The sequence below is a fragment of the Panthera pardus genome, unplaced genomic scaffold (assembly GCF_024362965.1).
Source record: "Panthera pardus isolate Hobbes unplaced genomic scaffold, ASM2436296v1 HiC_scaffold_2, whole genome shotgun sequence".
In the NCBI taxonomy this organism is placed as follows: Eukaryota; Metazoa; Chordata; class Mammalia; order Carnivora; family Felidae; genus Panthera; species Panthera pardus.
In genome coordinates this window covers 40460681-40476976 of record NW_026526765.1, presented here as the reverse complement: position 1 = coordinate 40476976, position 16296 = coordinate 40460681, and the positions used below count along the sequence as shown (strand labels likewise).

Below are 16296 nucleotides of genomic sequence, written 5' to 3'. Positions count from 1 at the left end.
GAAGCTTCTATTTGAGTTTTATTCTTTTTTCCTGAAACTAGATGCTGTACGTTCACATTTACACATGAATAAGACCTTGCACATATATGCGAGAGATTTTTCCAGCTACCTACAATGCCTGCACAGGGTCCCTGAAAGGGCATTCACATGTCAGATGGCCAGAGGCCCAGGATTCACACTTTGGTGAGACTTCAGTCCCCCCGAAAACAGATTCTGTGAGTTTATGCATATGCACATGCGTCTGCAGAAGGCAGGAACGATGCTGGGCCATCCTGTGTCCTCCTCTGTGCTTAGCACAGTACAAGCCCCCCACATCTGCTGAGCTGGCCAGGCCACAGCATCCCAGGCCTAGCCGGACCTGACACCATGCCGGCTTGTCAAGTGCATTCCTGTGAGAGTGGGTGCCCTGGGTATTTTTGACTTGATTATAAACTCCTTTTATTTTTGTTAAAGTTTATTTTTATTTATTTTGAGAGAGAACGATAGAGAGCAAGGCAGGGGAGGGGCAGAGAGAGAGGGAGACAATCCCAAGCAGGCTCCCCACTGCCAGTACAGAGCCTGATGTGGGGCTCAAACTCATGAACCGTGAGATCATGACCTGAGCTGAAGAGTCGACGCTTAACCGACTGAGCCACCCAGGTGCCCCTTGATTATAAACTTCTTAATGCCACCTAGGAGGAGGAAAAAGGATGAAGAGCTTACTGTGAGCATCACTAGTAACTGTGCAAGGTGTTTTATGTACTTACACCTATTCCTCACAATCTTACAATATAGATATTTTTTTTCCATTTCATGAGGGTGGAAATTGAGGTTCAGGTAGCTTCCCCAACATCACAAACTATTGTGCTTTTGGTGGTCTGACCCCAAAAACCCAAAATCTGAACTCAAGAGGGAAAAAAAATTCCCTATTGAGAAGGAAAAGTATTGACCTGACCTACCTGATAAGTGCTGCTCAGTGGAAATTCTCAGGCTGACCACTTTTTTTTCCCCCTTTCCTTTATTCTTTTTTTTTCCCTTTCTTTCTTTTTTTTCTTTCTCTTCTTTCCTCCCCCCAACCCCCCACAAATAAGGCTCTTACAACAAATAAGGCTCTTGTTGGTAACTGAACAAATCATGTTACAAACCTCTGATAAAATCAGATTTCTGAACCTGCAAAATGAGGTGTGAAGGAAAGAATGATTACCTTGCCCTGTGATGACCCTGCCAGGACACATCCTTCCTGTGTGGCACAGCCCCAAACACATGGTCACCCGTACCTGTGTAAGCACATTCACAAACCCCAAAAGGCAACTTCAGAAAGATCTCTTTGAAACCTCTTCTCTATTCATAGGAGCAGCTTTCGAAGGGCCGTCCCGAACTTATTCCTATCCTGCTTCTCAGCAGAGTTCACTGAGGGTCATCCTGCCAGGGCACATCTGTCATCCAGGTAACAACTGGAACTGAGAGCAGGTTTCTCAGGACTCCATTAGCATTTCTTCCTTCTAACCCATAATTGCATGTCAGCACGGTACGAATGTGCTCAGAGTGAGCCTACAAGTGTGGTAAGATTCTGAGCAGCACCAAGTGGCACTTTATTGGCAAGAAAATCCCAAGCTAATTGGAGAGAAATAAATGAAAGCTTCTCAATTAGCCAGAGAAGGAGATAGAATAGTCAATAAGGGAAATTGCAAATATGGATAAATTTAGGCAACAGACTTGTAATAAAAGGAAGACTAATGAAACAACCAGATAACAGATAGATTTATTTAATGCCTTTTCATTGTTTATGGACTTCTGTCCCACAATACTTGATGGACTAGGGATGCAGGAAGCAAGGCAAGAAAGAACAAATCTGTCAGAAAGAGGGTTTTAAATGAGTCCTCCCATCCCCCACTTTGTTTGTTTGTTTGTTTGTTTAGTAACACCTGACCTTTTAGAGATGGAGACTCTTAAATTCAGCAAAACAAAAGACAAAACAACAACAACAACAAAAACATTAGAGACAGAGACAGAGAAAGAAACAGGGACACACAACCATACTAAGAGACCTGGTTGGAGACGTCAGCAGGTCTGTCACTCCAAGTTCTATGTCTTCCTCAAACCCACGCCAGAAGAGGTCTATCGAATATATCACTACCCAGGCGTTAAGAATAACGTACATTCTATTTGACATGGAAGGATGTTCATGATATTGAGTAAAAAGGGTGGTTATACATTTTTTAAGTTTTTATGTTAATTCCAGTTAGTTAACATACAGTGTTATATTAGTTTCATGTGTATGATATGGTAATTTAACACTTTCATACAACACCCAGTGTTCATCACAAGTGCCCTCCTTCATCCCCATCACCTATTTAACCTATCCCCCACCCACCTCCCTTCTGGTAACCATCAGTTTGTTCTCTGTAATTAAGAGTTTGTTTCTTGGTTTCTCTCTCTCTCTCTCTCTCTCTCTCCCTTTGCTCATTTGCTGTGTTTCTTAAATTCCACATATGACTGAAATCATGTGGTATTTGTCTTTCTCTGACTGACTTACTTCATTTAGCATAATAGTCTCTAGCTCCATCTATGTCATTGCAAATGGAAAGATTTCATTCCTTTCTATGGCTAATATCACTTCTTTATCCATTCATCAGTCCACATACACTTTGGCCACTTCCGTAATTTGGTTATTGTAGATAATGCTTTTATACACATTGGGGTGCATGTATCCTTTTGAATTAGTTTTTTAAAATTTATTTATTTTGAGAGAGAGAGAGAAAACAGGAGAGGGGCAGAGACAGAAGGAGAGAGAGAGAGAATCCCAAGCAGGCTCCACACTATCAGTGTGGAGCCCAATGTGGGGCTCAAACACACGCACCATGAGATCATGACCTGAACTGAAATCAAGAGTCTGACGCCTAACTGACTGATCCACCCAGGTGCCCCAAATTAGCGTTTTTAAAGATTTTATTTTATTATTTAAAAAAAAAAATTGTGTTTATTTCTGAAGGAGAGAGAGGGAGATAGAGCGTGAGAGGGGGAGGGGCAGAGACAGAGAGGGAGACACAGAATCTGAAGCAGGCTCCAGGCTCTGAGCTGTGAGCACAGAGCCCAATGCAGGGCTTGAACTCATGTGCTGTGAGATCATGACCTGAACTGAAGTTGGATGCTTAACCGACTGAGCCACCCAGGTGCCATAAGATTTTATTTTTATGTAATCTCTACTTGGAATATGGGGCTCAAACTCACAACCCCAAGGTCAACAGTTGCACACTGTACCAGCTAAGCCAGTCAGGCACCCCTGAATTAGTATTTTTGTATTCTTTGGATAAATACCTACTAGCACAAGTGCTGGGTCATCAGGTAGTTCTATTTTTAGCTTTTTGAGGAACCTCCATAAAGGTAGGTTATAAATTGGTATCATTCTATATTAATATATTTTATTGTGGTGAAATATCCATAGCATAAAATTTAACATTTGAGCCATTTTTAAGTGTGCAAGTCAGTGACATTAAATAAATTCATATTTTTGTGCAACCATCACCATTATCCACCTCCAGAAATTTTTCGTCATTCCAAATTCTATACCCATTTAAACAATGACACCCCTTTATGTCCTTCCCCAGTCTCTGGTTACCATTATTCCACTTTCTGTCCCTATGAATTTGACTATTGTAGGTACCTTGTATGAGTGGAATCATACAATATTTGGTTTTTTGCATTTGGATTATTTCACTTAGCATAATGTCTTCAAGTTTCATCTGTGTTGTTGCATTATCAGAATCTCAATTCCTTTTTAAGTCCGAGTAATTTTCCATTGTATGTATAGTCCACATTTTGCTCATCCATTCATATATCAGTGGACACTTGGGTTGTTTCCACTTTTTAGCTATTGTAAATAATGCAGCTTTGAACATGGGTATACAAATCCGTTTGAGTCCCTGCCTTTGATTCCTTTGGTTATAACCCTAGAAGAGGAATTGTTGGATCATAGGGTAATTCTGTTTAATTTTTTGAGGAAATGTCATACTGTTTTCCATAGCCACTTCTATATTCACGTTGTATAACTATTTGTAAATCACAGAAAAAGAGAGACAAAGATTACATACCAAAATGCTAGCAGTGATTTCTGGGTTGTGAAATTATGGGTTAATTTCCCCTAAGTATTACTTGTGTATTGATAAATAACAAATTTTCCTAAAACTTAGCTCTAGAAACTATAAACATTGATTATATTTTTCAATTTCTGAAGGCCAGGAATCAGGAGGGGCTGAGCTGGTTGGATCTCACTCAGGATCTCCAGGGATGTCATGGTGAAGGTGGCAGCGAAGGCTGCAGTCTCTGAAAACTGGACTGGGGCTTGGGGATTCTCTTCCAAGTCTCACTCCTACCTATGGCTGTTGGCAACAGGCTCTGGCTCTTCGCTACACAAGCTTCTCCATAAAACTGATTGTGACATGGCTTCCCCCAGAACCAGTGATGAGAGAGGTGCCTGGTTAGCTCAGCAGGTTGAGCATCCAACTTTGGCTCAGGTCATGATCTCATGGTTTGTGAGTTCAAGTCCTGCGTTGGACTCAGTGCTGACAGTGTGGAGCCTGCTTGGGATTCTCTCTCCCTCTCTCTGCCTCTCCCCTGCTTGTGCATGTGAACGCGCACACACATGCACGTGCTCTCTCTTTCTCTCAAAATAAATAAATTAAAAAAAGAAGAGTGTGAATATCTGCAGGTGCGGCCTTCTTGCTGGCCACCATATCCCAATGATCTGTATTTTCTTCCTCTACCCCAACTTTATTGAGATTATAGTTGACATATAATGTTGTATGGGTTTAAGGTATACAACATGTTGATTTGATACATTTACGTATTGCAAAAATGCCATACAAAGCAGTAACTAACACGTCCATCTTGTCCCATAATTACTATTTTTTATTGTGGTGAGGACATTTAAGATCCTCTCTTAGCAGCACTCAAGTATATGAAACAGTATTATAGTTAAAATTACCATGTTGGACATTAGATCCCCAGAATTTATTTAATCTTTTAACTAGAAATTATTACCCTTTGACCAATATCTCCCCCTGTCCTTTACCTGCCCAGTCCCTGATAACAACCATTTACTTTCTTTCTCTGAGTTCTGCCTTTTTAGTTTCCACGAGTGAGTGATATCATACAGTTTTTGTCTTTCTCTTACTTCACTTAACCTAATGCCCTCAAGGTTCATCCAAGTTGCTGTCAACGGCAGAATTTCCTTCTTTCTCCTGGCTGAATAATATTCGACTGTGTGCTTAAATATAAATAAACCGTCTTTATCCATTTATCTGTTACAGACACTTAGGTTGTGTCCATTATCTTAGCTATCATGAATAATGCTGCAACGAACATGGGAGTGCAAATATCTCTTCAAGAATAGTGATCTTCATCACCCAGAAATGAGATTGCTAGATCATACAGTACTTCTAGTTTTAATATTTTGAGGAACCTCCATAGTGGCTCCACCAATGTGCATTTCCAGTGTTCCCTTTTCTCCACATCCTCGCCAATGCTTGTTACTTCTTGTCTTTTTTGATGATAGCCATTCTGACAGGTATGAGGTGATATCTCATTGTGGTTTTGATTTGCATTTCCTGGCTGATTAGTAATGTCAAGACCTTTTCGTGTATTTTCAACTTTAATTAAAATTTGTATCTTTGTGACATAAAAGACATACAGGAAAATGCCTATAGCCTATAAAACATGCCCAAGCAATAAAAGACAAAAGGACCAGTAAAGATATCAGGATTTATTCAACTACTGTCTGACTTCAGAAAGGGCAGACTGGTTAGAAAATGTTTTCGTTGAGGGACGTTTTACTACCGTCACTTAGCTGGGTTTTGCTCTGTCTTCAGTGTTCAGCTTGAAACAGAAGCTCCAGATATCTGATGATCCTGGAGGTCCCACAATGATTCCACAGCAGTGGTGAGCACACAGAATCCAGGAGGCTCCAGTGGGAGCTGGAGATAAACCTTCAAAGCATTTCTGGAGTAGCCTGCTGCCATGGTTTCCATCTTCAGTTGATCCTTTGTTGAGGACTGAAATTGGACAGTATTACTAAAGGAATAGGGCTAATGTTTTGTCTATAAAATGTACCTGTCTCTGGAAGAGGTAACATATCACCATTTTATTGCTCACAATTTAAAGATATTTAAAGACTTCTTTCAAAGTTTTAAATTACAAAACATGCATTGTAGAATGTATACAAACAAAAGTATGAAGCGAAAAATTAATCACCTGATTCTGGTAATTAGCAATAAATAGAGTGGTTGGGCTTTGGAGTTGGGTAAGCTTGGAAGCGAACTCTGGGTCTGACACTGAGTGGCTATGCAATGTCGGGGGCGTTCAGAGCATCTAGGAGTCAGTTTCTTCATCTGAAAAATGCGTATACATTCATAATATCCCCAAACTGGAAACAAACTAAATGTCCGTTATCTGGTGAACGGATAGACGAGAGGTGCTGTATCCATACAATGGAAGATTTATTCAGCAAAAACTATCGACGTGTTATGGCATCGATGGAACTCCAAAATGTTATGCTAAGTGAAAGAAGTCAGATACAAAAGGCCAAAGGACTACATGTTATATGATTCCATTCATATGAAATGTCCAGAAAAGGCACATTTATAGAGACAGAAAGGGGATTAGTAGTTGTCTGGGGCCAGAAATGGAAATGGGGACTAACTATAAATGGGCATGAGGAATCTTACTGTGGGAATAAATATGTTCTAAAACTGGATTATGGTGATGATTGCACCACTCAGTAAAGTTACTAGAAATCACTGAATTGTGCACTTGAAATGGATAAATTCTATGATGTGTAAAATGTACTTCAATAAGCCTTTTTTTTTAAGGATGGGAGCTAGTCATCCCACTTGTAATAGTCTGCAGTAAAAAGTAAAAGCGTGAGTGGTAAGGGTTGGGGAAAGAAAGATAAAATCTCATCTTAGGTTTACTGTTTAAAAGAAGATCTCTGTAGAGCGCTCAGTGCCAGGTCTGGCACATGTAGACACTTGAGCAGTTGCCTGGTATTATAACAGCTAAATATCAGTAAACAGTTAAAGCAAATATGATAAAATGTATTTTTCTTTTTTTTTTTTAATTTATTTTTTGAGAGAGAGAGCATGCACGCACATAGGCAGGAGAGGGACAGAGGGGGAGAGAGGGAGAGAATCTTAAGCAGGCTCCACACCCAGAACAGAGCCCGAGGCAGGGCCGGATCTCACAACCAACCCTGAGATCAAGACCTGAGCCGAAATCAAGAGTTGGACGGATGCTTAGCTGACTGAGCCACCCAGGTGCCCCAAAGTGTATTTTTCATGTAAGTCAGGCAGTCTTGTATGAGTCCTATTTCTTGTCTTGACACCATTTATCAGCTTTTCTTAGGCATCCCATGATGACTTGGAGTATACCATGTGGCTAAACATAATTTAAACATTTACTGATGAATATTAGTTTTTTAAAGCTTGCTTTGTAAATAACTTTGTTGAACATCTTTTTCTTTTCTTTCCATTTTATTTATTTATTTATTTTTAAATTCATATCCAAGTTAATTAGCATATAGTGCAATGATGATTTCAGGAGTAGATTCCAGTGACTCATCCCCTATGTATAACACCCAAGGCCCATCACAAGTATCTTCCTTAATGCCCCTCACCCATTTAGCCCATCCCCCCACCCACAACCCCTCAAGTGACCCTCAGTTCTCTGTATTTAAGATTCTCTTATGTTTTGTCCCCCTCCTTGTTTTTATATTATTTTTGCTTCCCTTCCCTTATGTTCATGTTTTGTATCTTAAATTCCACATATGAGTGAAGTCATATGATATTTGTCTTTCTCTGACTAATTTTGCTTAGCATAATACCCTCTAGTTCCATCCACGTTGTTGTAAATGGCAAGATTTCATTCTTTTTGATCACCAAGTAATACTCCATTGTATATATAAACCACATCTTTTTTTATCCATTCATCTGTTGATGAACATTTGGGCTCTTTCCATACTTTGGCTATTGTTGATAGTGCTGCTATAAACATGGGGTTGCATGTGTCCCTTCGAAACAGCATATCTGTATCCCTTGGATAAATACCTAGTAGTGCAATTACCGGGTGATAGGGTAGTTCTATTTTTAATTTTTGAGGAAACTCCATACTGTTTTCCAGAGTGGCTATACCAGTTTGCATTTCTTTTTCTTTAATTCTTTCTTTTAATGTTTATTTATTTTTGAAAGAGAGAGAGAGAGAGAAACAGAGTGCAAGCAGGGGAGGGGCAGCAAGAGAAGGAGACACAGAATTCAAAACAAGCTTCAGGCTCTGAGCTGTCAGCACAGAGCCCGATGTGGGGCTGAAACCACAAATCACGAGATCACGACCTGAGCCAAAGTGAGACACTTAACCAACTGACCCACCCAGGCACCCCATCTTTTTATTTATTTCTTAACATACAGAAGTAATAAATTCAGTAAAGTCACAGAATACAAATGCAATATTGCATTTCTATACACCAATAATGAAGCAGCAGAAAGAGAAATTAAGAAATCAATCCCATTTATAATTGTACCAAAAGCAACAAGATACCTAGGAATAAACCTACCCAAAGAGGTAAAAGACCTGTACTCTGAAAACTATAAAACACTGATGAAAGAAATTGAAGATGACACAAAGAAATGGAAAGATATTCCATGCTCATGGATTACAAGAACAAATATTGTTAAAATGTCGATACTACCCAAAGCAATCTACACATTTAATGCAATCCCTACCAAAATACTAACAGCATTTTTCACAGAGCTAGAACAGACAATCCTAAAATTTGTATAGAACCACAAACCCCCACTAGCCAAAGCAACCATGAAAAAGAAAAAAAAAAAAAAGCTGGAGGCATCACATTTTGGACTTCAAGTTATATTACAAAGCTGTAGTGATAAAAACAGTATGGTACTGGCACAAAAATAGACATATAGATCAATGGAACAGAATAGAAAACCCAGAAATGAACCCACAATTATATGGTCAATTAATCACACAGCAGGAAAGAAGATTCAATGGGAAAAAGTCTCTTCAACAAATGGTGTTGGGAAAACTGGACAACAACATGCAAAAGAATGAAACTGGACCACTTTCTCATACCATACACAAAAATAAATTCAAAATAGATTAAAGACCTAAATGGAGACCTGAAGCCATAAAAATCCTAGAGGAGAACACAGGCAATAACCTCTTTGACATCAGCCTAGCAACTTCTTTCTAAATAATGTTGCCTGAGGCAAGAGAAACAAAAGCAGAAATAAACTATTGGGACTTCATCAAAAAAAGGCTTTTCCATAGGGAAGGAGACAACAAAACTAAAAGGGAACCTACAGAATGGGAGAAGATATTTGCAAATGACACATCTGATAAAGAAAATATCCAAAATCTAGAAATAATTTATAAAACTCAACACCCCAAAGTGATAATCCAATTAAAAATGGGCAGAAGATATGAGCAGACATTTTCCAACGAAGGCATACAGATGACCAACAGACACGTGAAAACATGCTCAACATCACTTATCATCAGGGAAATGCAAATCAAAACTACAATGAGAGATCACCTCATACTTGTCAGAATGGCTAAAATCAACAGCAGGAAACAACAGGTGTTGGTGAGGATGTGGAGAAAGAAGAACTCTCTTGCACGGTTGGTGGGAATGCAAACCGGTACAGCCACTGTCGAAGATAGTATGGAGGACCCTCAAAAAGTTAAAAATAGACTATTAGGTATTTACCCAGAGAATACAAAAATACTAATTCAAAGGGATACATGCACCCTGGCATTTATAGCGGCATTATCTACAATAGCCAAACTGTGGAAACAGCCTAAGTGTCCATTGATGGATGAATGAGTAAAGAAGATGTGGTATGTATTCACACACACACACACACACACACACACACACACACACACAATGGAATATTACTCAGCCATAAAAAGAATGAAATCTTGCCATTTGCAATGATATGAAGCTGGAGAATATAATACTAAGTGAAATAAGTCAGAGAAAGACAAATACCATATGATTTCACTTATAGGTGGAATTTAAGAAACAAAAGAGCAAAGGTGGAAAAGAGAGAGAGAGAGAGAGAGAGAGGCAAACCAAGAAAGAAACAGACTCTTAGCTATAGAGAACAAACTTATGGTAGCCAGAGGGGAGATGGGTGGGGGGATGGGTTAAATAGGTGACGGGGATTAAAGAGGGCACTTTGTGATGAGCACAGAGAGTTGTATGAAGTGTTGAATCACTACCTTGTACACCTGAAACTAACATTACACTGTATGTTAACTAACAGAATTTGAATAAAACTTATAAGAAACCCCACAAATAAATAGAATCACAGGATCTGAGCACAGATACATGGTTAGTGCTACTGTAGCTTGTCGCCAAATCACTTCTCAGAAAGTTTTTGCCATTTATACTGTGACTGACACTGTAAGGAATCCTGATTTCATCCCACAGGGACATGGAACACTATTTTTAAACCTTGGCTAATTTGGTAGGTGAAAACTGATATTGTTTTTTCAGTTGAAGTCTCTGGGGTTGGTTACTAGTGAGTCACCTCCTGAGGCTTGCATTATTTCTGTGAATTGTTGGCTCATGTCCTTTGTGCCTGTTCATCTTTTGGGATTTCGTTGTTCCTGATAGGCATGGATGAATAGCCCACTGAGGACTTTAACTCTCCTTTGTTAAAGTCTTCCAGATTCCTTAGTTCTGTTTGATTTTACTAATAATGGATTGGAGTTTTAAACATTCACAGTGTAAAGGTCACTCTGTAAAGCAGATTTGTGGAAGATTCAGAGATGGACACAGGGGCAGGGGTGGAGGGAAAGAGAGAACACCATATTCTGTGCCTGCTTTATAATTCAGCCCAAGTGAATAGATCCATGTATGGACCCAATCACAACTGTTACCTTCATTGTCACAATTTAGCCCTCATGGCTCAACAACCACTTCCTAATCCAGGTAACGACTGTCAGCTCCAAGAGTCCTCTGGACCTCAGGCCTGACTCGGGATTAAACTGAAATCCAAGCATTGTGGTAACACTGTCCTTCCATTAAATTTATCCTAGGGCTGGGATCCTGACACCAAAAGATTAAATCACAGTTTAGTATATTTTTTTGATCAACAAGCAACTTGCTAAAAACTGTATTACTCTCACTATAGATCCACTGAAGATTGGAAATGTCACATAATCACTAAAGAATTTTTCAGGTAGATATGTATTCAGTAGGTGTAGACCCAGGGGGTTACCATCATTCATTATAAAACATCCATACTTGCTACAAAGATTGCTAGCATAGGTAAGAATTTCTCCCTCTAGACCTGTGTTCTCTAAAAACATCTTGAGAACATCTTCCCCAAAATGATTTGTTAAACATAGAGGGGAAATGTTCACTTTTTAGAATCAGTGTTAGTAAATAGAAATCATCCTGCAGTAAGCCAGATGCTTCCCTATGACTCATTCCTGGTGTTTCTTCCATTTGATTAATGCCTAATTTGTTGTACTTGTTATCCAACTGCCTACATGACATATCCATCTTGATGACTAATTTTTGGCATCTCAGACAAGATGAAAAGCAAGTTTCTGACATTGCTCTCAAAGCACACCCTTCCCACACTCTTCCCCACTTAGTAAATGACAACTCCACCATCCCAAGTGCTGAAACCCCAAACCTCAGTTGTCCTCAACTCCCTCAACCCCCAATGTGATCTTTAACAAGTATTGCCAGCTCCGTGTTCAAAATATATGCAGAATCTGGACTGCCTCTTACATTTCCACACTACCACTCTGGCTGGAGTAGTTAATTAAATATCCCCCTGAGTAGTTCATGTCTGCCCTTGTACCTCTTCAGCCTATTTGCACAAAGTTGCCAGAATGATCCTGCTAAAATGAAGGTCTGATCAAGCCATCTCTCTGTTCAAAACCTTCCAGTGGACTCCACTGTGACTCAGAGTAAGAAACAAAGACCCACAGTGGCTTCAAGGCTCCACATGACTTGCGGTCGATACCACTGACCACACTTTCTATCCCTCCCCATGTTGCTTGCTCCACTCTAGCCACACAAGCCACCTTGCTGTGCCCTCTGATAGGTGACTCTAATGGCAGATTCCACCATGGCTTACTCCCTCACTTCCTTCAGGCTTTTCTTCTCCATGAAGACATCCTTCCCATTCTGCCTAAACCTTCAGCCCCCAATCACTCATGTTCCTATTCATGCCTTCATCTCTTTCTTCCACACTTCTCCCCAATATCCTACATATTGTGCTTATTTATCTTGTTTGTCTCCCCATCACTAGAATGTAATCTCCATGGGGCCAGGGATTTGGGTCTTGCTCTCTGCTGTATTCCCAGTGCCTCACATATGGTGAGCACACCATAAGTATTTGTCAAAAAAGTGAACAAGCTTGTCACTGATACCTGCTTTTTTCCACCCATGATGTTCACCATCACACATAAGAGCATCCTTTCCAGACACTTAAACTTTTCTTCATGTTACCACTTGTGCCTTTTTTAAAAGAAGTTTTTATTTATTTATTTTGAAAGAGAGTGGGGGGAGGGGCAGAGAGAAAGAGAATTCGGAACAGGCTCTGTCAGCACAAAGCCTGACACAGGGCTTGAACTCATAAACCATGAGATCATGACCTGAGCCGAAACCAAGAGCCAGATTCTCAACCGACTGAGTCATCCAGGTGTCCCACCATTTGTGCCTTTTACCAGGTAGAACAGAACTTCCTTCAAGTTTTCCACACCCCTCTCCAGGCTTTCCTCTCTATCTTCTTGACTAGTTCTGGGTCACATGACAATCTGTAGTCCAGTCACTGGAAAGGAGATGGGACCACCATTGGCTGCCATGGTTTAAGCATGATTTATTCTCTGGGACATACGGCTGCTGGGGTAAAATCAGGTTAATGAGGAAGAAGGGAATGGGTTTCATACAGAAAAATAAGTATCTGCCATGTCCGCTGAATCACAATTTCATGTCTGTGTTCGCAGCTGAGCTTCACCATCTTGATGAGGAGGGGTAAGTAGGTGTTCTGACCATTTTACGGAGGAGAAAACAGAGCCACAGAGAGATCCTCCAATATGTCAACATCATGCAGTAGGTCAGTGGCGGGACCAGTGTGGTCTACCCAAGTTCTCAGTTCTGGAGAAGCAGGATGCTTTGGAGAAGAGTACAGCGGATATCAGAGCCCCAGGGATTCATTTTCACTATGCACAAAAGAACTATATGACCTCGAATAGGCATTTTGATACCTCAGGGCCTCAGTTTGTTCATCTTTAAAATGAAAATAAAGTCCCTTTCTTGTTTTAGAGCTGCGCTTGAGCTGATTAATCATTAAGACTCTCTTCTTATCTGTTGAATTCCAGCTCTGGGAGAGAAATAGGAGTGAGTTGTTGGACTTTAAACTCTGCCCAGCCAGAAGAGAAGAATTAGATTTCTTTGTAATGACCTTTAAAACAAAACAAAACAAAACAAAACAAAACAAAAACCCTTTTGTTCTGAAAACAAATACATAAGGATGATCCTTTTAACCCTCAGTCTGTTCCTGAAGATTTCCCCTTCAGTGTATCTCTAAATCCTTCTAGTTCCAGCTTTGACATTTGAGGAACACAGGTATTCCTCGGCAGGTTGTCTGTTCCTCATTTGGAAATCAATCCCCTGTGAATGCATAGTTGGAAGCTTCCATTGCAGAGCAACTTCATGGAGCCAACTGCAGACGCATTTGTAGCTTGAGAGCTGTGATACCCCCGTATCTTCCTGGCCAGGGTCCTAGTCCGCACAGTTGCCGGGCAACAGTCACTCCAAATTCTACTGTTGGCTTCTCATTCCATGCATCGTTCCTAGCATGTCACCTGCCTGAGAGATTCAAGGTTTTTTTGCTGAAGGAGTGGCTTTATGAGGGCCACTGGGAGGGAGATGGTTATTCAATAATTTACTGAACATCGCATGTTCAGCTCTGTGCCCATATGAAGCATTTTCCAACCTTCTAACTTCATAGATCTAGATTTTCCTTTTCTGCAGTGTCAACTTGCTATTTAATAACTCTTGACTTTCGGATAGAAATTTAAGGTGTTCCATGTATTATCTCATGGGATTTTAGAATTAAGAAAAATTAGGTAACTCTCATAAGATTGTTAAGCTTGTAAAGAATGGAATTGGGATCAGATCCTAGGATTACCAGGCTGCCTCTCAAGTGTCATACCAAATGTTAAAATTTAGGTGCTTTCAAAATAGACATTTATTTGTACCTTTAATCACCCACTATTAGGGTCTTGGGTACGTCACTTCTAAAAAACCCGGGTGGGGAATTTTGCTTAAAGAGAGCTGCTTACATATTTTAAGCCAGGGATTGGCGAACTTTTTCTGCAAAGGGCCAGATAATAACCATTTTAAGATTTATGGGCCGATATAATTTCTGTTACAACAGTTCAATTCTGCATGGTAGTGAGAAAGCAGCCATACACCATACATAAACAACTCAGCATGGCTTGTGTTTCAATAAAACTTTACAAAAACAGGTGGCAGGTTTCCTTTGGCTCGTGGGCCATTATTTGTTGACCTCTGATCCAAGCTTGGTGCTCTTAGTACCATGCATTCTTTTATGTCCTGCTTTCAAGGGCATTGGTAAAAATAATTCTCTCTGATTTTCTTGGTCAAGTGGGAAAGTGAAATTGTTTCACAAAACAGTCATCCCAATACTCCAGAGAAGTCTGCACATTCACCTCACCAATATATCCCACAACTTTTTCTTTGGTTGTCAAATGATCCTTTATTGAAAGGTTTTCCTTTGTACTTCTTAACTAGCTGGGTATTATACTGCACCACTGTTGATGTCATCTATGATGTCATAAGGGTGGCAGCCATCAACATTGCGGCCCACTGATTGAGCAGTTCCCAGAATCTCTTTCATGGTTCTAGAGAGTTCTCTGGCTAAAGATAGGTGCTGCATCTGTCGGGCAATGTTGACAAGCTCATCAAAAGAGGTATTTTCACTGTGCTTAATGTTTTCATGCTGCTTTCTGTCTTTTGGCGGTTCCTTGAGGGCTTTGATAATCAGGGCAGAGGCAGAAAGGACCACTTCAATCTGGGCCTGTACGTTCTGAACGGTCATTTTCATTGTAATCCTCAGACCCTTCCAATCATTGGTGCCTTGGCAAAGTCATCACCAACCTTTGTTGGAGACAGATCCTGGGAGCCAGTCTACTGGGCCAGGGCAAATGATATGGCACCAACTTCCCCACTGGTGCACTTCAGGTATACAACTTTGATCTCGTTGGGGTCAAACTTAGGCATGGTAGAGGTGGCTGGTGTTGGGTGAGCCCAGATGCAGGACAACTGAAAACAGTTGCACCTTCACCTCACCTGAGCCAAAAAACTCTTTCACAAATTTGATAGAAATATCATAGACTTATAGAATGTTAGTGCACAGGGATATTTAAGATCATCTAGTCTTAAACTCCTCATTGTACAGGTGGGGAAACAAAGTAAATTTTTCAACCTCCCATCTAAAATAAGTTCAAGTAGGGGCGCCTGGGTGGATTAGTTGATTAAGCATCTGACTTCGGCTCAGGTCATGATCCTGTGGTTTGTGAGTTGGAGCCCCACATCGGCCTCCGTGCCTACAGCTCAGAGCCTGGATCCTGCTTCAGATTCTGTGTCTCCCCCCCACCCCGCCTCGCACTCTGTCTCTCTCTCTCTCTCAAAAATAAATAAACATTAAAAAAATTTTTTTAAGAAGTACAGGATATACTTGGAAGACCAAGAACTGATGAGTATAGAACTTAATGTGTGGTTCAAATATTGACATTTCTTGGCCAAAGAAAAAAACTACAACATATAAAAATGCATCCTGATAACTTTCTTTCTTACCTTAGTCATATTAGAGTTTGTTATTCCAACAAGACATTGTAAAGGCTTTTAAAAATATCAGGCAGAAATACATGAAAAGCTATCTTATGCTCCTAGACTTGAGCAAATATCTTCAAAATGTTGCCCCTCTGGGTCCTGACACTCAACGACCTCTTGTTTGGATGTAGCCCTCCCACAGGATGCCCGAGCACCTGGGTTGCGGTTGCTGTAGAATGCAGATGGCATGCTCACTTCAAGGGCACTCAGGGGACTATTAGGGAGTCACAAGGGATAGGGCAGTCACCTGAGAGTAGGAACAGCAAAGCTGTCACCGCTCCTAGACCCACAAGGCTGAGCAGAGTGAGCAGTAGAACCTGCAGTCATGAAAGGGAGCAGTAGCACTCAGTCAGTACTCTAAT

General features: G+C 40.5%; 1 protein-coding gene and 1 pseudogene across 3 annotated transcripts in view; one reads left to right on the top strand and one right to left on the bottom strand.

Moving 5' to 3' along the window:
- ARL15 (ADP ribosylation factor like GTPase 15) overlaps positions 1-16296 on the top strand; it is a 553398-nt gene that overhangs the window by 103196 nt on the left and 433906 nt on the right. The gene's annotated exons all lie outside the window — the stretch shown is intronic.
- Positions 14826-15395, bottom strand: LOC109275905 (60S ribosomal protein L12-like; annotated as a pseudogene).